The 27497-nt window shown below is 48.7% G+C and overlaps 1 protein-coding gene across 5 annotated transcripts in view; it reads left to right on the top strand.

The window, feature by feature from the left end:
- CDH11 (cadherin 11) overlaps window positions 1–27497 on the top strand; it is a 720336-nt gene that overhangs the window by 401279 nt on the left and 291560 nt on the right. The gene's annotated exons all lie outside the window — the stretch shown is intronic.

Consider the following 27497-nt stretch of genomic DNA (forward strand, 5'->3'; position numbering starts at 1 on the left):
AGGTGTCAGTCCTCTTCTGAAGTGTTGAAGCGTGGCAGTCTGAATGCTGACTCTGAAGACTGGGGATCTGTAGCAACTCTTCCCTTGAGTGCTGTGACTAGAAAAAGATAACAATTAGAAGGCAGCTTTGATGTATGCATCCCTAATGACTCAGGAGTAGAAGAGATCTCAAACAATCTCCCTTCCTACACAAACCAGGGAAGGTTTTCTTGCAGCTACAGCCAGGCAGCAGGGTGAGTTCTGGTCTCTGTGCTTCTAATGGCAGAAAACAATTGGAGCAGCTGATTGAGCCTCTCCTGTTATGTCTGCACGTGTAGGAGAAAGAATGTGTTGTGGTGCAATCTCTAAGTGAAAAGTGCTGGGGAAGGACCTGCAGGAAAGGAATCCTGAGGGCCTGGAAGCTTTACCTGGTGCACTCCTTCAGCCAGCTGAAGCGTGGTGGCTGCTCTGAGGCGTATGCAGCTCTTGCTGGAGTCAGTGGCAGGATTTGGCTCGAGGTGGCCTGGCAGGATTGTTTTAACCTTGGAGAAGCTCCAGATCTAGCTTGGAAGAATGAAAGAAGTCAACTCTGAAAGGTTGCAGAAACTGGTTATGGCTTCTTATGGTCTTCACCTGCTGAGTGCTGCATATACTGAGTAATGCTTTGGATTTTGAAGCTTGAGGTGGGCAGATTTAGACTGGATATTAGGAGAAACTCTTTACAGTGAGGGTTGGGGACACACTGGCACAGGTTGCCAGGGAGGTTGTGGATGACAGATCAAAGATCCCATTCTGTGATTCTGTCATCCACAACCTCCCTGGAGGCGTTCAAGGCCAGGTTGGGTGAGACCTAGAGCAACCTGCAGTAATGGGAGGTGTGCCTATGGTAGGAGCTAGATGCTCTTGAAGGTCCTTTCCAACCTAAACCACTCCATCAATCTGTGATTATTTTTGGCTGTACACTTTTCTCTCCTTTAAAATGTGACAAGAAAGCAGAAGGAAAGGATTATTTAATCATTGTTTCTCCACATCATTTTAGACACCACTTGAAAATTGTTCCTGCTGAAAAATGCTCCACTTGCTTTTGCAACCCTTTCCTTCCTAGACTATGCTTTTGACAGTAAATAAGGTTTGAGGCACAAAGCTTCACAGTTTCAAACCACCTACTTGGTGAATGAAGAAGAAACAACTTCTTACCTGGCTGGTGTTAAAGTAAGCAGAGAGTAAACACTTAATGGTGCTGATTCAAGAGTAGTCTACAACTACCTGAAGGGACACTGTGGAGAGGCTGCTGCTGGGCTCTGCTCCCATGGAAGTGGAGACAGAGCAAGGGGGAATGGCCTCAAGCTGATACTGGGGGGGGGGGGGGTTAGATTGGACATGAGGAGAAGGTTTGTCAGGGACTGGAATGAGCTGCCCAGGGAGGTGGTGGAGTCACCCAGCCTGGGTGTGTTTAAGGGCAGTTTGGATGCAGTGCTTAGGGCTATGGTTTAAGGTGAGTCTTGTAGAGTAGTGTTCTAGGCTGGACTTGGTGGTCCTGAGGGGCTTTGCCAGCCTGCATGGTGCTGTGATTCTGTAAAGAAGCCTGGAATGGTCTGAGTTGGAAGGGACCTCCAGAGGTCATCTAGTCCCACCCCCTCTGCCCCAAGCAGGGGCATCCTCAGTGTGCAGAGGGCAAGTGTCTCCATGGGTGTGAGGTGTCTAACTGGAAGCAGTGAGTTGCTGCTCTGCTGGAAGGTCTTTGCTGCTCCTGGAGCTGCCGAGTGCCGCTAGTGAGGTGGCAGTCTTGTCCACAGCTTGCAGCAAAGTGCCAGAATCTGTGCTACTTGTAAGCCTGTGCCTTCCTGGAGGCTACCAGTTGTCTGTCACTTCTTCTAGCAGTTGGAAATAATATTGTCACTTGCTCTGTAAACAAGTGGCAGAATCGTTTTGTCTGGCTCTGTGTGTGTCAAAATAGGCTTGAGGTTTCCCTGGAGCATGTGTGATTTTCCAGAGTCTAGAGAGCCTACTGCCAAAAGAAGAGCTTGGGAAGTAAGACTCTTCTCAGGGTGCTTACATGTGAAACAGCTAATGAGAAGAGATAGTAAACCCCTTTCTACTCTGCCCTGGGGAGACCTCATCTTGGGTACTGCTTTCAGTTTTGGGCTCCCCAGTTGAAGAGGGACAGGGATCTGCTGGAGAGGGTCCAGCGGGGGGCTACAAGGATGAGTAGGGGACTGGAGGGCACTGCCTGGTGAAGAGAGGCTGAGGGACCTGGGACTGTGCAGTCTGGAGAAGAGAAGACTGAGAGGAGAGTTAATAAATGTCTATCAATATTTGAGGGCTGGGGGTCAGGAGAGGGGGACAGGCTCTGCTCACTGCTGCCTGGGGTAGGACAAGCAGCAATGGATGGAAGCTGCAGCACAGGAGGTTCCAGCTCAACACAAGGGGCATTTTGAAGCTTGAGGTAGGCAGATTTAGACTGGATATTAGGAGAAACTCTTTACAGTGAGGGTTGGGGACACACTGGCACAGGCTGCCCAGAGAGGCTGTGGAGTCTCCTTCTCTGGAGGCTTTCAAGGCCTGCCTGGATGTGCTCCTGTGTGACCTGAGCTAGATTGTGTGGTCCTGCTCTGGCAGGGGAGTTGGACTTGATGAGCTCCTTGGGTCCCTTCCAACCCCTGACACCTGTGAGCCTGTGATGAGAATGTTAGAGAGAAATTAGCAGTCATTCTATATATATATGATTTTCTTTTTACCATGGTCCAGATCTCACTGTTGTTTGTTGCTGGGTTGTCTAAACACTCCTTTTAAGTTTGCATCCCCCAGCATTTACCAAATTACTTCCTGACCATATTTGCTTAGAGCTAGAGAGCTGATCAAGTTGTGCTCTCTAGGGAAGGAACAGCCACTGGTGCTAAACCCTCTGAGGATTATATTGGCTATCCGGTGTCTGAGGATGCAACCACAGAATGGTTTGGGTTGGAAGGGACCTCCAAAGGGCATCCAGTCCAATGCCCCTGCAGTCAACAGGGACAGGGCATCCTCAACTGGATCAGGCACCTCAGAGCCTCATCCAGCCTCCACCTTGAATATCTCCAGGGATGGAGCCTCGGCTACCTCCCTGGGCAATCTATTGCAGTGTTCCAGCACTCTCACGGTGCAGAACTTGTTCCCCACATCCAATCCAAATTGTGTTTGTCTCATTTCAAACCATTGTCCCTGCAGGCCTTTGCAAACAGTCCCTCTGCAGCCTTGTAGCTCCTTGAGGTACTGGCAGGCTGCTATTGGGTCTCCTTGGAGCTTTCTCTTCTCCAGGCTGAACATCCCCAGCTCTCTCAGCCTGTCCTCATGGCAGAGGTTCTCCAGCTCCCTGAAGATGTTCACAGCCATGTGGCCCATGTGCTTCCTGGTTTCTTAACTGTCTCCCTCTTTTTACCTCCTTTTCCTTCCCATTTTCACTCTGCTCCAGCCCATTACCTAGCACTGTGTGTGTCAGCTGTAAGGCACTGTTTGTATTCCTTGCACAGCAGCTTCCACTGTGCCAGCCTGCACAGGACACAATTGCTTCATTTGCAAACATTTGTAACTAAGTTTGTACCCTATGAGAAGTCAGATATGGAGCTGAGAGAGCACAGGTTGCTTACCTGGTCCCTGGCAGCCCAGAGAGGTGGTGGAGTCTTCATCTCTGGAGACATTCCAAACCTGTCTGGATCTGTTCCTGTGTGCCCTGCACTGCTCTAGGTGGTAGGAGGGTTGGACTTGATGCACTCCAGAGGTGCCTTCCAATCCCTACCATTCTGTGTGGTAGAGTCTTTATAATCAGACTTTAAACCCCAACCCAACCTGCCTCATTAACAACTTTACTGCTTTAAAACAGAACTTGGCCACAGACATTTTTAAGACTCCTGGTTGCTAATTGTTCACTTCCAAGCAAGCTATTGTTCCCAAGTGGCTTTTATTTTTGGGCAAAAAGTGCTTAGTACAGACTTTTAATTGGCCAGCAGGTCAATAATAAAATAACTGAAGAATTTACTTTGGCAGTAGTTGCAACTTTGGAATGTTTGATGTTCCTGCATGTAATCAATCCACCTGCTTAAAACTGCATCTCTTTTTCTGTAACCAGAGTTTGAAGCTGTTTTCAAGTTCCTTTAGGGGATTATCTTTAGAGGGTGGGGGAGGGAAACAAGACTTTTCAACATAATTTCTTTCCCAGTATGGTCTTTGTCTTGAAGTTCATTAAGCAAAAGTAACCAGAATGATGAGGATCCCCCTTTAGTGTCCACTCTCCCTTCTTTTTCAAAGGTGGTCTCTGTTGTACCTCTCTTTTGTCTAAGCTACTGTGTGCAACGTCTTGGTGCAGCCTTAAATTGGATGGCATGCTTCAGGGCTTCTCATTCTTAAAGCTACTGTCTCTCTGTTGTCTAGAAATGGGACCTGCACAGATGGGCACAGTCCAGGAGTTTTGACAAGTCCAAGTGCCAGGTTCTACACTTTGACCACAGCAACCCCAAGCAGCACTACAGGCTGGGGACAGAGTGTCTGAGAGCAGCCAGGCAGAGAGGGACCTGGGGGTGCTGGTAGAGAGGAGCTGAAGATGAGCCAGCAGTGTGCCCAGGTGATCAAGAAGGCTAATGGCATCCTGGGCTGGCTCAGGAGCAGTGTGGGCAGCAGGACAAGGGAGGTTCTTCTGCCCCTGTGCTCAGCACTGCTCAGGGCACACCTTGAGTGCTGTGTCCAGTTCTGGGCTCCTCAGTTCAAGAGAGATGTTGAGGTGCTGGAAGGTGTCCAGAGAAGGGCAGCAAGGCTGGTGAGGGGCCTGGAGCACAGCCCTGTGAGGAGAGGCTGAGGGAGCTGGGGGTGTGCAGCCTGCAGCAGAGGAGGCTCAGGGCAGAGCTCATTGCTGTCTACAACTACCTGAAGGAAGGCTGCAGCCAGGTGGGGTTGGGCTCTGCTGCCAGACAAGCAGCAACAGAACAAGGGGACACAGTTTCAAGCTGTGCCAGGGGAGGTCTAGGCTGGATGTGAGGAGGAAGTTGTTGTCAGAGAGAGTGATTGGCATTGGAATGGGCTGCCCAGGGAGGTGGTGGAGTTGCTGTGCCTGGAGGTGTTTAAAGGGAGGCTGTGTGAGGCAGTGCCAGGGGTTAGTTACTTAGAAGGGTTAGGTGATAGATTGGACTCGATGATCCTAGACCTTTTTTCCAACCTGGTTGATTCTGTGAAATGGTGTCCTAGGGGCAGAACAAATACTGTGAGTTTATTTACCTGTGATAATTGGAGTTTTGATAATGTGATATGAGGAGGAGGGAAAAAAAACCCCAGAGCCTTGTGAACATCTTCATACAACAAAACAACTTCCTTGCAGCCTGAGAATAACCTGTGCACTGTGACTTCAAATGCACAGTGAGGTGATGAAGTTAGCTATGAAATGCCACATTTAGGCTTTGGAGTTCAAAAAAAGCTTTAATTCATTCTGAATCAAGAGGAGAAAATGGAGAGCTTCTCTTGCTTACTATGCATTTAAGGATCTTTCCCCCTCCCTCTTCCTAAGTCCTACTTTTTGTGGGGTGGCTCTCCGATATTTCTCATCTTCAGTTCTCTTTTTCCTTTCTTTTTAATTTTCATAGTAAACCAAAATGCTCAGATGCAGGCCTGTTGTGATGCATGTTTAGTGTCCTCTGAGGCTGTGCAGGGAATCTGTGCTTCAGTGACAGGGCTATGACTGTATCCAGAGCCATCACCGTCTCAGTCTTTGCTTCAGTTTGGCTCGCTCCTGCCTGCAGAGTGCTCTGTCACTGGGTCAGGTGAGAGATGAGAAGCTATTGATTGTGTTTACCACTCTGTGTCTTGAAGAAGAGGCCTGCATTTTCCCTGCAAAATTATGCTGGCTGCCAAGCCTGTTGGATAAGGCAGGATTAAGTATATAAATATCTGGAAGTCACTGCTATGGGCAGGAGTTATTAGGGAGAGAGCAGTTGAATGGTGTTAACTTACAGAGGGTCAAGTCTTTATCCCCTAACTGGCTGGGCTCTCTTTGCTTCAAGGGAAATCATTATATTGACTCCCTTGGCTTTTTGAAGTAGGTCTCCAGTTTGGATTTCTGTAGCAGTCTTTCAGCATTTCACTTTTTCAGAGCAGTTGGTTTCACTTCCTCCCCTAGTTGTGGGGGAGAGAATGAGCTAATGAAGGTGATTTCCACAGCCTCCTGATGTGCTCAGGAGCTGATCAGCTCAAGAGTGGCATTGCAGAAGAATTGAGAAGCTGAGGAATGATAAGGCAAGAGGAGTGAAGACAACCAGTGGCTAAGAACCTAGACTGAATGTGATTAGGAACCAGTGCAAACGTCTTGGGCAAGAATTCTTTTTCAGTGTCTTTAGACTGGATGAGGCACTTAGTGCCATGGTCTGGTTGGTTGGTTAGGGCTGGGTGATAGGTTGGACTGGATGAGCTTGGAGGTCTCTTCCAACCTGGTTGATTCTATGATTCTAACCTGGAAAAAAGGCAAATCCCACAGCTTGGCTCCCCCTCTCCGAGGGGAATGCTGACTCCTTTGCTGTGGATTCTATCTCTTGAAGCAAACAGCCTGCATGAGGGCTGCTAGTGAGGGAGGGCTGATCTTTTTAGTATGTGTTTTTCATTACACTTACTCCCAACTCATTCCATAACCAGCTTAAAGTCTTTTGACCCTGAAACATTTATACACTCCCTCCTGTACCTCTTTGTGCCGACCCCCTGGTGTTACCTGTTGCAGAAGTCTTCTCCTACAGGCATGATTCTTCCCCCCTCACCAAGAGGAGGAATGTGATGTGTGACCAAAATACATTCAGAAGGGTTGCCTGGCAGTACTTCTGGAGGAAGTTAGGTTGGCTTTCCTATGTTGCTAATAATGTTTGGACTCTTGTCTTCTGTCTGCTTCCACGGGAAGAAAAATCTTTCTTTCTTAAGTCTTTTACTGGATATCTGCTTCTCTTCTCCATCTTGATCAAGATGTCCCTGAGAACACATGGGGAATAAAAATGATGGGGGAGTACTGCTAGATAGTAGCTGAACACGAGCCAGCAGTGTGCCCAGGTGGCCAGGAGAGCCAATGGCATCCTGGGCTGGCTCAGGAGCAGTGTGGGCAGCAGGACAAGGGAGGTTCTTCTGCCCCTGTGCTCAGCACTGTTCAGGCCACACCTTGAGTGCTGTGTCCAGTTCTGGGCCCCTCAATTCAGGAAAGATGCTGAGGTGCTGGAAGGTGTTTGGAGAAGGGCAGCAAGGCTGGTGAGAGGCCTGGAGCACAGCCCTGTGAGGAGAGGCTGAGGGAGCTGGGGGTGTGCAGCCTGCAGCAGAGAAGGCTCAGGGCAGAGCTCATTGCTACCTCCATCTCCCTGAGCTAATGAAAAGCACTTCTGGCTGTGGCAGAGGAGTAGGACTATAGATGATCTTCAAAGACTGCTTCCAACCCATTCCATGAGGCTCCTGATCATATACCTCAATATTGTAAGGCTAATTTGTGTGCTTGCTGCTGCATTGGCTAGTGGTTAACAGGACTTGGGGGGTATTCTTCCTGTGTCTGCTTCTAAATCCAGGAATTATTCCTCTGTCTAATGTTTCACCACTTACCATGAGTGTGGTGGAACACTTGAAGAGGTTGCTGGGGGTGGGGGCAGTTGAGGCCCCATCCCTGGAGATACTCAAGTTAGGTCCTGACAAGGCTCTGGGCACCCTGATTTGGTTGTTGATGTCCTGCTTGCTGCAGTGGGGGGTTGCCAAGGTGATCTCTAGAGGTCGAACCCAAACTGTTCTGTGATTCCTATGCTTGGTTTAGTACTTTGCCTGCTGTTTTAAAGGAATGCTTTCAGATCTGTGTGTCAGGCACAAATGTCTCTTCCTAGTCTCCTGAATTATCCATTATACAGGCTCCTGGTGTCAGAAATAGTCAATTAGTTGTTTCTCAGAGTGCTTGGGATCAGTTCCAAGACTTGTCCTTCTTGGTGTGCAGTGGGAAGATAAACCTTCTGGTGAGTAGGAAGTCAACCTGCTGGTGACTTCAGCTCTCTTTTCAGTCCTGGATAAAATACCTTCCCTCCAATTCATTTGCATCAAATATCATCCAGATTTGGATTTAGGAGATTAAGAAGCTCTTTCCAGTGAGGGCAGTGAGACACTGGCGCAGGCTGCCCAGGGAGGTTGTGGATGCCCCCTCCCTGGAGGTGTTGAAGGCCAGGTTGGATGAAACCCTTGGCAACCTTGGGTGGTGGGAGGTGTCCCTGCCCGTGGCAGGGGGTTGTAACTGGATGATCTTTAAGGTCTCTTCCAACTCAACCCATTTCAGGAGTCTGTGAAGTCTCCCTTCTGTGCCACATTGCAGGGAAGCTGGAGACAGATGCTTGTCTGGGTCGGTTCTGGGGCCACTCCTGCAGTTCAGGTTCTCTGGCTGTGTGGTGGCTGATTTTTCTATCCTGCTGCCTTCCATTTTGCATGCAGTGTGTTACCCTTTTGCCAGACAGCTGAGGGTGCTTCCCCACTGTATAACTACGCTTGACATTTAATTTCAAATCAAAGATACCATTCTGCAGTAGTTTGTTAAGCTGTGCTTCAAAACAAGTAATGTAAATAACCTTCTTCCTAGTTAAAGAGGCAATCCATTGCTTGGCTGTGTTTTCAGGCTGGCTCTGCCTCAGAAGAGGAGAGCTGAAAGGTTAGGTGCTGCTCTCCATCACCTAAACAAACTCAAATTGAAGGCTCATCGTTTGTGTGAGCTGTCAGCACAAAACTAATTTCACATCCAATATTTTCATTTCTTGCTGGCATGTGAGCCCTGTGCTGGGCAAGTCTGTGAGCAAACCTGGGATTCCTGATTACCTGTGGCTGTAATTGTCTGCAGAGGAGGTGACTGTGCAAATATTGAATTGCTTGGCACAGAATCACAGAGTGCTAGGTTGGAAGGGACCTCCCAAGGGCCATCTTCCATTTGCCCAGGGATGTGGTGGAGTCACCATCCCTGAAGATGTTGGAGCAAAGCCTGGATGAGGCACTTAGTGCCATGGTCTGGTTGATTGGCCAGGGCTGGGTGCTAGGTTGGACTGGCTGAGCTTGGAGGTCTCTTCCAACCTGCTTGATTCTATGATCTGGTTCAATGTTTCTAGGTGATAGTAGAGTTGAAATGAGCTGGCCCAGCTGGCAAGATGAATCTTTAAGTAGTCCAGTAGGAAGGAATCCACTGCTTGCTTTGGAAACAGGTTGCCCAGGGAGGTGGTTGAGGTCCCATCCCTGGAGCTATTCAAAGTTAGATTTGATGAGGCTCTGAGCAACCTGATCTAGTGAAGGATGTTGCTGCTGAGTGTAGGGAGGGGTTGGGGGATCCCCAAGGACCATCTGGTCCAACCTTTCCAGGTGATAGTAGCATTGAAATGAGCTGGCCCAGCACCCTGTCAAGATGAGTCTTTAAATGGTCTAATGGGAAGGATTCCACTGCTTGCCTTGGGAACAGGTTGCCCAAGGAGTTGGTTGAGGTTCCACCTGTGGAGCTATTGAAGGTTAGGTTTGACAAGGCTCTGAGCAACCTGATCTAGTAGAGGGTGTCCCTGCCGAGTACAGGGGGGGTTGGACTGGGTGATCTTTGGAGATCTCTTCCAACCCAAACCGCTTTGTGATTCCAATGTCTGCCTGCTCTCACAGGGGAAAACTCCTGACTTCCTATTTTCTGCAGAGTAAGGACAAAGCAGGAGGGTGAGAACACACCTGGGGGTCTGCTGGGTGGGATGCTGGTTTTGCTTGTTTGGCTTTCATGTGGCTTTGTGTTTTGCTTTGGTTTTGTTGGTTTGGCCTTTTTTTTTGCTGTGGTTTGAGTTTCTGGTTTGTTTGTGTTTATTTCCCCCCTTTAGTTGAAACTAATGTGGTTTGGTTTCAAAATATTTGGCTATATGTGGATGAGAAATGAGGGGAGCTGGTAATGCCGGGTGCTGGGGGAAAGAGTAAAGCTTCACACAGATGCATCTCTGCTCAAAGAGAGCATTTCAGGGCTGTGATGGCAGTGGAGCTAAATAAATTGACATGCTGTTGGGGGAGACAGTACTGAGAAGTTCAGCTTTTTAGGCTTAAAGGTCAAATCTGCTGCATAAACTCCAGCCAAACAGTTTGCATGAGAATAGATGAAGTATCAACTTGCAGCTGTCTAGAGCAGGCCACTAAATATTTCTTAGTAATTGTGGCTGGTCAATAGTTATTTAATATGATTAATCATCAGAAAGCTTTAACAGCTTCCTGCTAATGAATAGGAATCGTTAATGCTCATTGCTCTGACTTCTCTTGCCCTCCCTTGCTCTGGAAGAATGACTTCCTTTGTGTTGCAATAGGAAGCCTTCAGGAAGTTATTCCTCCTGCTTGCACTGCCCAAGTGCCATGCAAATGGAAATAGAGTTGGTTTGTTCTCAGAGCAATTGGCTTCCTCAGGCCTGATGGGGACTTGGGGACAATCACCACGAGCAGACCTGCCCAGGGTACTTGCTGCAGTTGACATCATGATCCTCACTCTCTACTGAACCAGTGCAGTCTTGCCTTTTCCTGGTGAAGTTGTCCCCTTCAGTGCTGCCTGCCTTCTGCACTCTTCCACTGAAGGGCTGTTCCTTTTTTCCCCACTCAAAACAGGGGCAGAGTTTTGGGCAGCAGTTGGGTAAACCTTGGTGGGAGCTTGGCTCCTTTGCACTCTAGTTTGTATAGTTTTGGATGCTTCTGTGGCCTCTCTGCTGTTGCAGGGACACAACAGCTTACATTTAGGAGGAAGTTCTTCACAGAGAGTGATTTCCTATTGGAATGGGCTGCCCAGGGAGGTGGTGGAGGCACTGTCCCTGGAGGTGTTCTTGCCAAGCCTGGCTGGGGCACTTAGTGCCATGGTCTGGTTGATTGGCCAGGGCTGGGTGCTAGGTTGGGCTGGATGAGCTTGGAGCTCTCTTCCAACCTGCTTGATTCTATGATTCACAGGTTCATAGAATGGTTTAGGTTGGAAGGGATCTTCAAGGTTACCTAGCTCCAAACCCCTGCCATGGGCAGGGACACCTCCCACTAGCCCAGGCTGCTCAAGGCCTCATCCAACCTGTTTTTGAACACCTCCGTGGAGGGAGCATCCACAGCCTCTCTGGGCAGCCTGTGCCAGTGTCTCACCACAAAGAATTTCCTCCTACTATCCAGTGTAAATCTCCTCTGCTTAGGACTCAGTCTGTTCCCTCTTGTCCTGTCACTGCAAGCCCTGTTAAGAAGTCCCTTCCTGGCTTTCATTTAGACTCCACAGCCTCTCTGGGCAGCCTGTGCCAGTGGGTTTTGTTGGATTTATTTCCAGCTCAGCAAAGCAAACCATCAGTGGAGCTGTGTTTGAGCAAGGTAGTACCCTGTTGATGCTCACCGTTCTGCAAGCACAGCTTCCATCACATGAGTGCTTTTCAAAGGGTTGCTCCCATCCCAACAATGTGCAGCTCTTCAAAGGCCCTCCTGCATCAGCATGCAAATCTTCAAAAGGGGAATTAGAGACTAACAAGGAAACTCTCAAAGGGAAAGCAGTTACCCAAAGATGTAAAAATCTTTGTCAGGGACAGCTCCTCTGTGATTTCCCAACTTCTTCAAAGTGGAAATCACCTCAAGCTATGCAAATTCAGAGCATGGGAAATCACTGGGTGAGAACACTTGGCTGTGTAATCTTGAAAGTGGCAGTAAGTGCTCACTGGGAAGCCTCTAAAACTGGCGTTTGAAGGAGTTGGTGCTGTAGGTACAAGCCCAGTGCTGTGGGACACCTGGAGGGTGGCACAGCTGCTCTCTTTGCCAGAGGACTTTTGGTCATGCCTGTATCAGGAATCACAGAATCAACCAGGTTGGAAAAGACCTCTAAGATCATCGAGTCCAACCTATCACCTAACCCTTCTCATTAACCCATGGCACTAAGTGCCTCATCCAGCCTCCTCTTAAACACCTCCATTTCCTCTTGTCTTGTTGTTAATTACGTGGGGAAAGAGGCCAATACTAACCTCATTATTACCTCTTTTTAGCTAGCTCTAGAGAGATAATAGTGAAAATAAAACATAGATGAAAGCTGCATTAACTCTCTCAGCCACGCCAGTTTCTAAGCACAGGATAGAAAGTGCTAGAATATAGAATTCCATAGAATATAGAATACAGAATCAGTCAGGTTGGAAGAGACCTCCAAGATCATCCAGTCCTAACCTATGCCCCAGCCCTATCCAGTCAAATAGACCAAGTGCCTCATCCAGTCTTTTCCCGAGCACCTGCAGGGATGGTGACTCCACCACCTCCCTGGGATGTTTTATGCTAAGCTCTTAGCATGGGGTCGTGAACTGTTGCATTTAGCAACTGCTTAGCCAATCCTTTAATGTGTGCAGCAGGTAGGTTATTTAGGTTTGTTTTTCACAGTCAGCGGCTCCAACTTTGCAGGACCAAGCCCAGAGATAGGACGTGGGGAAAGGAGTACAGGCTGGAGCACAGGAGGTTCCACTTGGGCACAAGGAGTCACTTTTATTGTGGTGAGGGTGACAGAGCCCTGGAGCAGGCTGCCCAGAGAGGTTGTGGAGTCTCCTCCTCTAGAGGAATTCAAAACCCTGCTGAATGCATTTCTCTGTGACCTGCCCTGGGTGATCCTGCTCTGGCAGGGGGGTTGGGCTGGATGAGCTTTCCAGGTCCCTTGCAACCCTTAACATTCTGTGATTCTGTTATAAGATACCTCTCTAAAGGTGATGCTCAGAGGGTCAAGGAGTCATCACTTGCTGGGAGGCATCTTCTTATGTGTATTTTTGCACATAGCAGCCTTGTGGCTTGCTCAGTTCTCTTCCTAAGAGCAGCAGTCAGATTTTATTCTGTAGTTTTGTGCTCCCTAAACTGCAGTGATCACTTCTTTTTCTGTAAAAGCAGCACAACACAGCAATCCTTTCTGCTACCAGTTGCTGAGTACTTGACCTGTTTTGAAGGTTTTGGTTTCATGTAGAAGTGAGATCTAAAGGGTCCTCTGTTGTAGGATCAATGTGCTGTCGTAGGAGCCTTTGTGCAGGTGGCTCTTGGGTGCAGTCCTCACTCGGTGCACTAAGTGCTTGCAGTTCTGTCACTGACATCAATAAAACAGTTCCTGCTGTTTGGGTTGATGTTGGTGTGCTTTGTGAAGTGCTTAATGTGGTGGTCCCTATGAAGAAGAGGATGTCTCTAGTAGCTGTCAAGTCCTGAATTGTTCTGGAACCTTCTGGGGAGGGCCTCTAGTACTGGGACAAGAGGGAATGGATTGAAGCTTGAGGAGGGGAGATTAAGACTGGAAACTAGGAACAAGTTTGTTACAGTGAGGGTGGTGAGACACTGGAACAGTTGCCCAGGGAGGTTGTGGAGCACAGAATCACAGAATGGAGGTGTTCAAGGCCAGGTTGGATGAGGCCTTGAGCAACCTGTTCCAGTGGGAGGTGTCCCTGCCTATGACAGGGGGTTGCAACTGGCTGATCCTTGAGGTCCCTTCCCACCTAAACCATTCAATGAATCATATTTCCAGAGAGCAGCAGAAGCCTGTCAACGATGCCATGACTGCAGCATCTCCCCCTTTTATTCCAGCCTGACTTTTAAATCTCCCCCTGATGATTTGTGTTTGCTGGTAGGGCCATGCTGAAGGAATATAAAGGAAGTCATTATTCTGGCTCTATTTAAGCTGGAGATTTATTCCATTTCCATAAACCCAAGCCGACAGCTTCCTTTCAAGATAATTCACATACTGTGCCTTTTTGCAAGCTTCCTGCATACCATATCTGAAAAGGAAACAGTTATGAACAGAAAAAAGGCAAATCTTTTTTCATTCAGTAAGGAGATTTTTTTTTTTAACCCAAAATAACTGGAAGGCAGTGCCCTTCTTAGATGCTCTCTTGGTCTTGTGGTTTGGTTGCCCTAAAGCAAGCTACTAAATATTTACAAGCAAGTAATTAATGGTGAGGTGAAATAAAGAAGCTTGGGTTTTGGTTTTTTGAGCTAGCAGTTAGTTTATGTCATAGCATTGACATGTTGAGGACATGTCCTGTTGAAGCATCACTTTTGTTATGATTTAACAAGGCCAAATGCAGGGTTCTGCACTTTGGCCACAAGAACCCCAAGCAGTGCTACAGGCTGGGGACAGAGTGGCTGAGAGCAGTCAGGCAGAGAGGGAGCTGAGGGTGCTGGTAGAGAGTAGCTGAAGATGAGGCAGCAGTGTGCCCAGGTGGGCAGCAGAGCCAATGGCATCCTGGGCTGGCTCAGGAGCAGTGTGGGCAGCAGGAATTGGAATTCCCATTGGAATGGGCTGCCCAGGGAGGTGGTGGAGACACCGTCCCTGGAGGTCTTCAAGAAAAGACTGGATGGGGCACTTAGTGCCATGGTCTGGTTGATTGGATAGGGCTGGGTGCTAGGTTGGACTGGATGATCTTGGAGTTCTCTTCCAACCTGGTTGATTCTATGACACAACAGGACAAGGGAGGTTCTTCTGCCCCTGTGCTCAGCACTGCTCAGGCCATTCCTTGAGTGCTGTGTCCAGTTCTGGGCTCCTCAGTTCAAGAGAGATGTTGAGGTGCTGGAAGGTGTTTGGAGAAGGGCAGCAAGGCTGGTGAGGGGCCTGGAGCAGAGCCCTGTGAGGAGAGGCTGAGGGAGCTGGGGGTGTGCAGCCTGCAGCAGAGGAGGCTCAGGGCAGACCTCATTGCTGCATACAGCTGCCTGAAGGGAGGCTGTAGCCAGGTGGGGTTGGGCTCTTCTATCAGGCACCCAGGGACAGAACAAGGGGACACCCTGGAAGTGTTGGAACCAAGCCTGGCTGGGGCACTTAGTGCCATGGTCTGGTTGATTGGCCAGGGCTGGGTGCTAGGTTGGACTGGATGAGCTTGGAGGTCTCTTCCAACATGGTTGGTTCCATGATTCTGGAAAGCAGTTTATGGATTCAATGTAAGCAAGATGACCCAGAGGTTAACCACTGTTAAGGTTTGCTATTGAAAACAGGAGCAGGGCTGTGCTAAAGGAAGCTGTCCTTCTGCATGGGAAATGTGGGCTTCAGGAGTGCTGTGCCTTGTGTGCAGGACAGAAACGGAGCCATCAGGCTTCTGACATGATCCTTTTACCCCTGCACACTAAATGTCTTTTAGCTTAAGCACTGTTAATGTGGCTGTTCCAGAAAAGCAGCCACTCAAGCATTCTTTTCTGAAGTGGGGTCACAAGTGTGACTGTGGGGTTCTTTAGCCTGGAGAGCAGAAGGCTGCAGGAACATCTACCAGCAGCCTCCAGTACAAAAAGGGGGTAGAAAAAGGGTGCAGAGGCACTCTTTTCAAAGGCCTGCAAGGAGAGAATGAGGCACAATGGTTTGAAATGAGAGCAGAGCAGACGGAGGTTGGATATTGGGAACAAGTTCTGCACCGTGAGGGTGCTGGAACACTGCAACAGGTTGACCAGGGGGGTGGCTGGGGCCCCATCCTTGGAAATATTTAAGGTAAGACTGGACAAGAGCCTGAGGAACCTGATCTAGTTGAGGATGTCCCTGCTGAATGCAAGAGGGTTGGACTGGATGTCAGTTGGAGGTCCCTGCCAACCCAAACCAGTGTGATAGGTTGGACTGGATGATCTTGGAGGTCTCTTTCAACCTTGGTTGGTTCTGTGGTTCTATTTAGGGGAGAGAAACGTGTGACTCTTAACACAACCTCCCTCACTGCCCAGGGTTGGTTTAGAGTACCAGGTCATGACACCACATTGGTCATTTTAAGTGCAATAGAATCATAGAATGCTTTGGGTTGGAAAAGACCTCTCCAAGATCATCCAGTCCAACCATCAACCTAACACCACCATGGCCATTGATGTATGGCCACAGTTTCTTGAACACCTTCAGTGGTGGTGGCTCCAGAACCTCCCTGGGCAGCCTGTTCCAATCCCTAACCACTCTTGCAGCAAAGAAATTGTTCCTGATCTCCAAGCTAAATCTCTCCTGGCACAAAGTCAGGCTATTTGCTTTTGTTCTATCACCTGATACAAGGTGGCAGAGACCAACTGCGATCTCCTTTCAGGGAGCTGTACAGAGCATTTAGGTCTCCCCTCAGCCTTCTCTTCTCCAGGTCAGTAATCTATGATAAATCCTTCTGAGTTGTGTGTGAAGTTCAGCAGATCAGACTCTAGATGAGCCTGTGAGAGCAGGGACAACCCCCTACAACCACCTTCCTACCATCCAGGGGTGGCCATTCTGGTTCTCTTGTGCCAGAAAGAAAATTCACCATGTGATGTGATCAAGCAAACAGTGTTTGCTGCAAGATGAAGTGTTGCTGTCTGTGCAAAACCTTTATTAATCATATCTCCTGCTGAAGTGGGAGAACATTGTGAGCATAGGGTTGGAAATGTAGTGACAGCAGTTATTGACTTCTTGTGTTAATGATATGACAGCCTGTTCCAAATTACCAGAGGTTAATGGGATAAAGAGTTGGTATCAAAGCACACACTGATGATGCATTATTTTCTTTACTTCCCCTTCATAAATATGTATTTGAAACTGTGAGGTAGAACTTTGGAGTACAGGCTTCAAAAACAGTGCAGCAAACAGCTTGAGGAAGCTTCTCCTCCCCTTCTACTCTGTCCTGGCCAGGCCACATCGGGAGTGCTGGGTCCAGTTCTGGGTTCAAGAAGGGCAGGGACTTGCTGGAGAGGATACAGAAGAGGGTTACAAAGATGGTTGTGGGACTGGAATGCTGCTGTGATGAGGCAAGGCTGAGAGAACTGGGGCTGTTTAGTCTGGAAAATATAAGGTTCACCAGCATTAGTGGGATCCCCCTCAATGCTTCGAGGGTGGGTGTCAGGAGGATGGGACCAGGCTTTGCTCAGTGGTGCCTGCTGGCAGGGCAAGGGCTGACGGGCACTAGCTTGGACGGTGCCTGCTGGCAGGGCAAGGGCTGACAGGCACTAGCTTGGATGGTGCCTGCTGGCAGAGCAAGGGCTGACAGGCACTAGCTTGGACATCAGAAGCTCCATCTGAACATGAGGAGGAACTCTTGAATGTAGTGGTGCTGGAGCACTGGAGCAGGCTGCCCAGAGAGGTGCTGGCGTCACTGTCCCTGGAGGGGACTTGCAGAAGTGGTGCTGAGGGATATGGGTTAGCAGTGACTGGGTAGTGTTAGTTTAATGGTTGGACCTGAGGACCTGGAACAACTCTTCCAACCAAAACAGGTCTATGATTCTGTAAGTGAGTGTGATTCTGAAACACACTCCTGGCCAGTAGAACAGGAGCAGGCATAGCTTAATGAGGCTTGGATTTGGATTTGGGGGCCAGAGGCACTGCCATGATCCCTGTCAATCTAGAGCAAGTACAACTTGGCTAGTCACAGCTCTAGAATGTGAGCTGAAGTTTACTTTTACCTACATTGTTCTGGTTTGAAGCTTTGCAGTTTTGCTCACCTGCTTTAAATCTAGGGATGTGCTTACTTGTATCCTACTGGGTTTTAGACCTACTAGCAGCAGGTTAGAGCAGCTGTCCAAGCCAGTGCTAGGAACCAAAGCCTCACCTTCAGATCACAGTGTGGCTGCTGGCTCTGGCAGGAAAAGGCTCTTTGCAGCAATCACTTCAGCTTGCACTTGGATGTAGGTACAAAGTGCATAAAATAGGAGCAGCTTCTTGATGAGAAGAACTTCCCTAAAGGAGATGTGGGTTGGGTTTTGTTTTGTCTGTATCTTTCCAGCTTTTCAGATTTTGGGGAGTTTGTGTTTGTTTTTATATTGTCAGGTCTGGGTTGTTTTGTGGTTTTGATTTTCCCTGCTTGGTTGTGGTTTGTTTGTGTTGGGTTTGGCTCTTTGTGTGCTCGGTTTTGGTTTTTTCTGTGGTGATTTCATTCGTTAGGATTTTTCCTGTGTTATTTCTGTTTGAGTTTAAGTTTGTTTTGTGTTCTCTTTGTTCTGCCAGATGTGCTTGTTCACTCTGACATGGGTCAAGAACTGGCTGGAGGCCTGGGCCCAGAGAGTGGTGGTGAATGATGCCACGTCCAGTTGGCTGAAGATGAGGCAGCAGTGTGCCCAGGTGGGCAGCAGAGCCAGTGGCATCCTGGGCTGGCTCAGGAGCAGTGTGGGCAGCAGGACAAGGGAGGTTCTTCTGCCCCTGTGCTCAGCACTGTGAGGAGAGGCTGAGGGAGCTGGGGGTGTGCAGCCTGCAGAAGAGGAGGCTCAGGGCAGAGCTCATTGCTGTCTACAAGGACCTGAAGTAAGGCTGTAGCCAGGTGGGGTTGAGCTCTTCTGCCAGGCAAGCAGCAACAGAAGAAGGGGACACAGTCTCAAGCTGTGCCAGGGGAGCTCTGGGCTGGATGTTAGGAGGAAGTTGTTGTCAGAGAGAGTGATTGGCATTGGAATGGGCTGCCCAGGGAGGTGGTGGAGTTGCTGTGCCTGGAGGTGTTGAAGCCAAGCCTGGCTGGGGCACTTAGTGCCATGGTCTGGTTGCTTGGCCAGGGCTGGGTGCTAGGTTGGACTGGATGAGCTTGGAGCTCTCTTCCAACCTAGTAGTTTGTATGATCCTTTACCATTAGGGAGCTGCTAGTTTCTATCTGTCTGTAACACCAGATCTGTTTTCAGGATGGTGTCTTTTAAGCCCTTCCCTGCTTCAGAGGGTCACATCTGCCAAAACATCATCTGCTACATGTGTTAGCCAGGAGCTTATGTCATCTTAAGACAGGACCACAACAGTCTGCACATTTGTGGCAATGAGAGTGTTTGAATTCAGAAGGTTGCCTGTGGGGAGTCTTTTAATGGTGTGGCTTTGAGAGGTACTCACTTGAGAAACACAGAGCCTATAAACTTCTCCTAGCCTTGTTGCTGATACCTAGTTCTAGCTGCCTGCTTAACCTTTAGTGATGATTGCTGTCACTCCATGTGACAAACTAGTCTTTTCTCTTCATCAGCTTCAAAAATGCATCCATTAGGAACAAAAAGGAAAATAAAACCATTTCTAAACCACCACTGCAGGACAGAGCAAACACCTCAGTTCCAGTGCATGACAAAGTTTGTGGCTGAGTCATACTCCTGGGGATAAAAGTTCATCTCTTTATTTAAATACATTAAACATGGTCTAGTAGGAAGCAGGATGTCAGGTAGTAAAGAACAATCAGAGCACAGCTTGTAAATCACTGCCAGAAACAAGGCAAGCTCACAGAAGTGCTCAGCAGTGCAGAGCTTCCAGGGTTTGCAGAGCAAAAATGTCTTCTGTGTAAGAAGAACCTGAGGAGTTATTTCTGGCAGAATGGGTAGAGAAGAATAAAATATGTCTTGGCAAGAGAGATTGGTATTGACCACAGCTGAAGCTGGAAGTCTGCTGTCCAAAACCCCTCAAATTGTGTCTGTAAAGAGGAAATGTTGTAAATAAACCCCTATAAAAACCCCCACATGGTTCTCAGGAAGTGTAGTGCCATGAGAGGTGTCAAATACCTTCAACACTTCTCAACTTCAATCAGTGTTTCTAAGGTAAATCTTCATCTCTTGTTTTTTTCCCCCTCTGTCACTTGAAATCTTTATTTGAAGCTTTGTATTTTCACTTATTTTTAAATTGCATATCTGGAGTTCAGTGAGGATTGGTGGGTTTTTTTTGTGTGTTCTCAGACAAAACCAATGCCTTCTGCCACTTAGTCTTTACAAGGACAGCCACATAGATCTGTGGGATGGCAAAAAAAGTGAATTAAAACAATTGCAAAGATAAGGTGGGGAGGGGCCTGGAGCACAGCTCTGAGGAGAGGCTGAGGGAGCTGGGGGTGTGCAGCCTGCAGAAGAGGAGGCTCAGGGCAGAGCTCATTGCTGTCTGCAGCTACCTGAAGGGAGGTTGTAGCCAGGTTGGGTTGGGCTCTGCTGCCAGGCAGTCAGGGACAGAACAAGGGGACAGAGTCTCAAGCTGTGCCAGGGGAGCTCTGGGCTGGATGTTAGGAGGAAGTTGTTGTCAGAGAGAGTGATTGGCATTGGAATGGGCTGCCCAGGGAGGTGGTGGAGTTGCCATCCCTGGAGGTGTTGAAGCCAAGCCTGGCTGAGGCACTTAGTGCCATGGTCTGGTTGCTTGGCCAGGGCTGGGTGCTAGGTTGGACTGGCTGAGCTTGGAGGTCTCTTCCAACCTGGCTGATTCTACATGAGGCACAAACAACTTCAGTGCTGTTGATAACTTGATTTCAGTTGAACTTCATGAGGCTGTTTGTAGTGCACTCCTCCAGCCTGTCCAGGTCTTCCTGGAGGCTGCTTCTCCCTTCTAGAGTGTCAGCTCCACTCATTTTGGCTTCACCTGCAAGCTTTGCCAGGGTGCTGTTGATGCCAACACTTGGAGCACAGGTTTCAGGGCTTGGGAGTGCTGCTGGAATGCTCCCTACAGCCAGCCCTCTCAGACCAGCATGGCAGTTCTGTTGCAGCCAGAGCAAGCCCGTTGCAGCGTGTGAGGGATGATCTGCCACAGCAGTTGCAGACAAGTGTTCACAAACTGGCTGTTCTTACTCTGTCAGCATTCAGCACACAATACACTATCAGCTGTAGATCTGCAGCACTGAGGAGTCTGGTTCTTCCCTGTGTCACTGCTCTGGTTTCTTTTAAACACGCTTTTCAGTATGTGAAGGGGGCTGCAAGAAAGCTGGGGAGGGACTTCTTAGGCTGTCAGGTAGTGATAGGACTGGGGGGAATGGAACAAAGCTGGAAATAGGGAGATTCAGACTGGAGGTTAGGAAGAAGTTCTTCAGCATGAGGGTGGTGAGAGCCTGGAAGGGGTTGCCCAGGGAGGAGGTGGAATCCTCATCCCTGGAGTTGTTTAAGGCCAGGCTGGATGAGGCTCTGGTCAGCCTGATCTAGTGTGAGGTGTCCCTGCCATGGCAGGGGGTTGGAACTGGCTGACCCTTGTGCTCCCTCCCAACCCTGACTGGTTGTGTGGTTTGTTTAGGCCTTCAGTGTTTTGTCAGTCTGGAGTAAGAAGAGCAGGCAGGATGGGCTCTGGCTGGTAGGAGTGGAGGTCTCAGACACTGAATATCTCTTCTGCATTCCTGGTGCACTGAAGCCAGAATGCTGTCATGGATCACTTGTGTGCTGTGTGTGGGGGCTGTTTCAGTGGCAGGGCTGGATCCTGCCTAGCAGCTTTCCAAACATCCAGCTCACTGAACCATCAGGCTGTGCAGATGCTGAAAGCTCTGTGTTGGTGAATCATGCTTATGAAATGGAGGGCGAGTTCTACAGCCCTTGGAGTTCTTCCAGTGGGGAGAAGATACAGCAGGCAGCTCTCAAGTTCCTGAGGTTGATTTCTGTTGTGGGAGATGAATGTGCTAAGAATACTTATTCTGGAATCTGAACTTACCCAGGGGCATTATCCCCTCCCTCTATTCAGTTAGTTAAAAAAGAAATGATGGAGACAAACTGGAAGTTGTCTTCTTCCTTCTTGTATTTCAGTTTCTCACCTCAGAATCAGGCAGGGTTGGAAGGGACCACAAGGATCAGCCAGTTCCAACCCCCCTGCCATGGGCAGGGCTGGATCATAGAATCATTTCATTTGGAAGAGACACTTAAGGTGATTGAGTCCAACCTTGATAAGGTGGAGTTCAGATCATTTTCATTGAAATAGTGAGTCATAGAATCAGGCAGGGTTGGAAGGGACCACAAGGATCAGCCAGTTCCACCCCCCCCTGCCATGGGCAGAGACATCCTACCATAGTGCAGGCTGCCCACAGCCTCAGCCAGCCTGGCCTTAAACACCTCTAGGGATGGGGCCTCAACCACCTCCCTGGGCAACCCATTGCAGGCTCTCAGATATATCACATCTCCTACTACATTGGGATGCAGCTGGTGCCACTCTCAGTATGTATCTATACCCAAGAGAAGTCCTCTGGATGGCCCAGACTGATCTGTATCATTCCCCCTTTTAACAGCATTGTATTTTTGTGTACCCCTTCACAGATCACACTTCTGCAGCACATTTGTCTGTTCAACAGATAATGCTGATATTTGGGGTGGTTTTCTTTTCTTTCTTCCTTTTTTTCCCCCCCAGGCTCTTTGTGTAATCTTTTCTTCCTGTTCTAATCTTTCTAATCTTGACCTTATTAATATGCTCCATCCCTCTTCCTAACTTGGGAAATTCTTCTTGCCTTTGGATTGCCTAAGGCCAGGAGAATGGAACAAAAGGGCCAGCACACACCACCAGCCCTGAAAATATTAATTGAGATTTTAGCACTTCTGAATAGCGAAGCCCCAGAAGAATAGATCACAATTCATTAGGCTACTTTCCCATTTTTCAGGCTTGCACAAATCTGTGTCCAAGGAGGATGACAGACACTTGTACAGAGACATATCGCTCACATCAGCCTATCTGACCTACTATTTGGGTGGTTCAGTGATGCTGGAAGCAGTAGTGGACATCCTCCCACTGAAAGCCTCTCCTCAGGGTGTGTTTTTGCTTTAGTGCCTGTCACAGGGACATCACTGACTAACTTAAGAACTGCAGCTCTGACAATGGAGTTGCTCATTTAGGCCTCTAGTCCTGAAAGCATCCCTGGATGAGAGAGAAACTCTGCTTTAGAGGTCTCTTATGCTCTGTCTGGTGTAGAATGGAAGCTTAATCAAGTCTTTTGTTTCAAGAAGAAATGTGCTAAGATTCTGGCAGAGAGAATTGGGAGGGGGAAAAAATTCAAGCCAGGGAATCATGACCTGTATCAGGAGTGGTGTGGCCAGCAGGGGTAGGGAATGGATCACACCCCCGTACTGGACACTGGTGAGGCTGCACCTCAGATCCTGGGCTCAGGTTTGGGCCACCTGTAACAAGAAGGATGTCAAAGTGCTGGGGCAGGTCCAGAGAAGGGCAACAAAGCTGGGGAAGGGTCTGGAGGGCAGGTTTGGGGAGGAGCAGCTGAGAGTGTTTAGTCTGGAGAGGTGGAGGCTGAGGGGAGACCTCATTGCTCCCTGAAAGGAGCTTGCAGTGAGCTGGGGTTTGCCTCCTCTCCTTACTATCAGGTGATAGAAGGAAAACAAATGGCCTGAAATTGTGCCAGGGGAGCTTTAGGTTGAAGATTAAGAAAAGTTTCTTTCCTGCAAGAGTGGTCAGAGACTGGCACAGGCTGCCCAGGGAGGTGCTGGAGTCCCCATCCCTGGAGGTGTTCAAGAAACCTGTGGCCGTGGCACTCGGGGACAGGGTTTACTGGCCATGGTGGTGTTGGGCTGATGATCTTAGAGGTGTCTTATAACCAAAACACTTCTATGAGTGTATGTTGTTCTCTGGAAAAGTGTGCTCAAAGCCTGCCCTTGATTATTCTGAGTGTTACTGAAGGAGTTAGGCTGTAAGTAAACTCAGTTTGTTCTCTTCATGCAAGCTTAGCAAGAAGTTTGAGGGTCCTTTAAAAAACAAAACAGGGATGGAAAGCAGAGCAGCACAGAGGCAGAGAGCAAAACAGTAAAGCTTTGATGAGGGCTTGCTGCTGCTGCTGTGAGAACTGTGTGGAGTCTCCAGGCAGGAGCAGCATTTTGATCATCTGAGCATTTTTCAAAGGGCTTCTTTAGTTTGGTAGCTCCAGCAGCCTTGCAGCATTAACTGCCACTGCCTTTAACGCCCTGCTGCACAGCCTTGCAGCAATAAAAAGTGTGGCTTAATAATGTCCACGGACCTGAGCTTTGGAATTAGCATAATGGAAAGAGATCCTGAAAGCAAAAATCATCTTTCTGTAAGTGACCTATTACCAATCCGATTACATTTTACATAGTCATTTAAATGAGTTCTGTTAGAAGTCTGCCTTGGTAAAGGGGGAAGAAATGGCTTATTGTTCCCTCTGCATAATTGGAAAGGCAGCAACGGGCTGGAGTGTGAGCAAACAAGGCATGGAGCTGCCTGAAGGAAGCTGTGCTTGCACAAAGGGTAGGAGCACAGAGTAGGTGTGGGCAGAAATGCTGAGCAGCGAAGAAAGCCTCTTGAAGATGTGCTGGCAAGCAACAGGACTAGGGGAAATGGTTATGAGCTGCACCAGGGCAGCCTCAGGCTGGGTCATAGGAAATATTGCTTCCCTGAAAGGGGTCTCAAGCACTGAAAGTGTTGGAGTCACCATCTCTGGAGGTGCTCAAGTGGTGTGTGGGCTTCACTGTTGCAGCGAGTCTAGAGAAAGGCCACCAAGATGCTGAGAGGGCTGCAGCAGCTCTGCTCTGAGGACAGGCTGAGAGAGTTGGGGCTCTGCAGCCTGGAGTAGAGAAGGCTTGGAGGAGACCTTGGAGTGGCCTTGCAGTGTCTGAAGGGGGCTACGGGAAGGCTGGGGAGAGACTATTGACAAGGTCTTGTAGTGATAGGAGAAGGAGGAGTGGGTTGAAACTGGCAGAGGGGAGATTGGAAGTGGATGTTAGGGAAGGGTTCTTTGCAGTGAGGGTGGTGAGACACTGGCACAGGTTGCCCAGGGAGGTTGTGGATGAGAGAATAACAGAATGTGATGAGAGATCACATCGAAGATCACATTCTGTGTTCTTTGCTCCACAACCTCCCTGGAGGTGTTCAAGGCCAGGTTGGATGAGTCCTTGAGTGACCTGTTCTAGTGGGAGGTGTCCCTGCCTATGGCAGGGGGTTGGAACCGGCTGAGCTTTGAGGTCCCTTCCAACCTAAACTGTTCTGTGTGGACCTGGTGTTTAGGGACATGGTTTTGTGGTGACCCTGCAGGACTGAATGATCTTGAAGGTTTGTTCCAACTAAGGATACTGTGTGTGTGACTTGAGAAGGCTGCCTGCAGATCAGCTGATGGTAAATGGCAGTGGCTCATGTATGTGTTCTTAGCCCATGAGACCTTGGGAGAGGAAATTGGCAGTTGAGCCTGCCATCTGGGCAGGCATCAGCTTAAGGAAAACTGAAGGCTAACCTCTGTCTTGCAGCCTTAGTATTATCTTTTGGAAAGAAATTCCTGGGAACATTTGAGTTGCCTGCACTCTGTGGGGTTGTCCTCAGAAAATGAACAGCTCTAATTAAAGATGGTCAGACCTGGGGCTGCTGAGTCTTGGGAAGAGAGGGCTGAGAGGGGATCTTATCCACCTCGCTAAGTACCTGAGGGGTGGGTGGCAAGGTGAAGGAGCCAGGCTCACTTTAGTGGTGCCCAGTGCTAGGACAAGGAAGAATGGGTACAAGGTGGAGCACAGGAGGCTGCACCTCAGCATGAGGGTGACAGAGCCCTGGAACAGGCTGCCCAGAGACCTTGCAGAGTCTCCTTGTCTGGAGACTTTCAAACCCCATCTGGATGGGTTCATGTGTGGTCTGCCTTAGGAGATCTTGCTTTGGCAGGGGGATTGGACTCGGTCTCTGCAGGTCTCATCCAACCCCTACCATTCAGTGATGCTGTGAAATCCTTATTTCACAGAACAGCCTGCTGCTACCCACAGCCTTGAAATTCAGGTTCACTCACAGCCATGCCTGGCTTGTGGTGGTCTCTAGGTGCAGTTGTGTGGTACCTGCTGTTCATTCTTGGATCAGAAAGGGCTTTCTTCAGGTTTATACTGTTTCAAGACTAAATTCAAGACTCAATTCAAATTTCAAGACTCAGTTCCTTTATATAGAAGAATCTCAGCTGATACCAAACCAAGAATACAGCATTAACAAAAAGTCAGTCTTATGAATTGGGGCAACAGGAGAAAGGGAGGCATGGTTGATAGCTACCAAGGTTATAACTCTGTAACTGCCCTGGTTTAGGTTGAAGCAATTGTCCCTTTTGCCATGTTTTTAATGATGGGATGGAAATTAAAACATCCTTTGGACAGAACATGCCTGTGTATGTTGACACATTTCACTCTCTAAGCCTGTGTTCTGCAGTAATGGTCATAGAAGGCATCGTGTTGGAAGAGATCTTCAAAGGTCCTCTTGTCTAACCCTCCTGCAGTGAGTAGGGACATCAACTGGAATAGATTGCTCAGGGCCCTATCACATCTGACCTTGATCGCCTCCAGGGCTGGGGCCTCAAACACATCTTGAGGCAGTCTCTTCCAGTATTTCACCGTTCTCACTCTGCAGAACTTCCTCCTAATGTCCAACCTAGATCTACCCTGCTCCAGTTTCAAGCCACTGCTCCTCCAAGCCCTTCTGAACAGTCCCTCCTCAGCCTTCTGGTATTGCCTTCAGATATTGAAATGCAGCTCTAATGATAACCTGTGCTGAACACTTTAAACAGTGCCCTGAAACTGGCCTCATCTCCTGCAAATATGGGTTTGCACTGCCCAGAAGTGTCCTCAAAGGTGGACACAGTTGTAGGTGGGCTTGGGGTTGCAGCTGGCTGTAGGTGGGCTTGGGGTGGTTTTCCCCTAGAATATTGAATTTATTTAACTAGATAAATAGTAAAAGTAAGCTTTCTTGAATTGGGATTCAAAGTTAGAACATTGATGGGTACAAGGGCAGGCACTAGGAAGCAGATGAGCTGAGCACTGCCTTGTGCTAGAGGCTTTTGGAGGCAGCTGCATTCTGGCAGCAGGAACCAGAAGATGCTTGGTGAGCAGATGGCTGAGGCACTACGGTTCACGTCAGCTCAGCACTCTCCTCTCTGCAGTCTGACATCCATCCTCTGTGCTCTCACCATGGCTGTGGCACACTGAGTGTGTGCAACCACTCTGCTGGCAGCTTAACCACTTCTGAAAACCTTCTGTAACCCAAGAGCTTGACTCTTGGCAAATGCCAGGCTGTGAAGAGGAACCTTTTCAGCTAATAGAAGGAAGACTTGTAGGTGTTCAGAGCAGTTGACTGGCCCATTCAGGAATTCTCAAGGAGACAAAGCAAGGCAAAATGGCCCAAGATAGTTTTGTACCTAAACACAGTGGCAGTGCTGGCTAGTAAACCTAGCTAAGAGTGTTGCAGTGCTGCTCTGGAGAGTGCAGCAGGAGAAACTCAAGCCTAACATCTTGGTCTAATCCGGTCAAAAAGAGCCTGACAGCTCTGGTGGAGAGGATGTGAGGGAGTGCTGAGAAATGTTAAAAATCAGTTGAACAGTGTAATTAAAGAATTAAACCCCCCTGCTAGGCTAATTCACTTTTCCTTAGCTGCCTTATCAAGAGTCTGAGAGCTTAACAAATCTAAGTTGCTGTTTTGTTTTGGCCTGCATGCTCACAATAATGTGTCAATGATTACAGTAGCAGGAGTGTGCCCAAATTCTCAGGCATATTGTGCCACACGAGGTCCCCTTGACAAAAACACATTGTCTGCAAAGTGCCACTGATGACTACAGCAAGAGATGGCACAGGAACGACCAAATCATGCTGAACTTCTTGTTTCTTCCCATCTGGTGAAGGGTCAAGAGAACAAGTTTCAGGAGGAGTGGCTGAGGGAACTGGGGTTGTTCAGTGTGTTCATAGAGTCAATCAGGTTAGAAGAGACCTCCAAGCTCATCCAGCCCAACCTAGCATCTAGTCCTGTCCAGTCAACCAGACCATGGCACTAAGTGCCCCAGCCAGGCTTTGCTTCAACACCTCCAGGGACAAGGACTCTCTACAGCTTCCTGAAGGGAGGTTGCAGTGAGGTGGGGTTGGGCTTTTCTCTCTAGGATCAGATGATAGAAGGAGATGAAATGGCCTGAAATTGTGCCAGGGGAGCTTTAGGCTGGGGATTA

The sequence above is a fragment of the Pogoniulus pusillus genome, chromosome 20, assembly GCF_015220805.1.
Source record: "Pogoniulus pusillus isolate bPogPus1 chromosome 20, bPogPus1.pri, whole genome shotgun sequence".
Classification (NCBI taxonomy): domain Eukaryota; kingdom Metazoa; phylum Chordata; class Aves; order Piciformes; family Lybiidae; genus Pogoniulus; species Pogoniulus pusillus.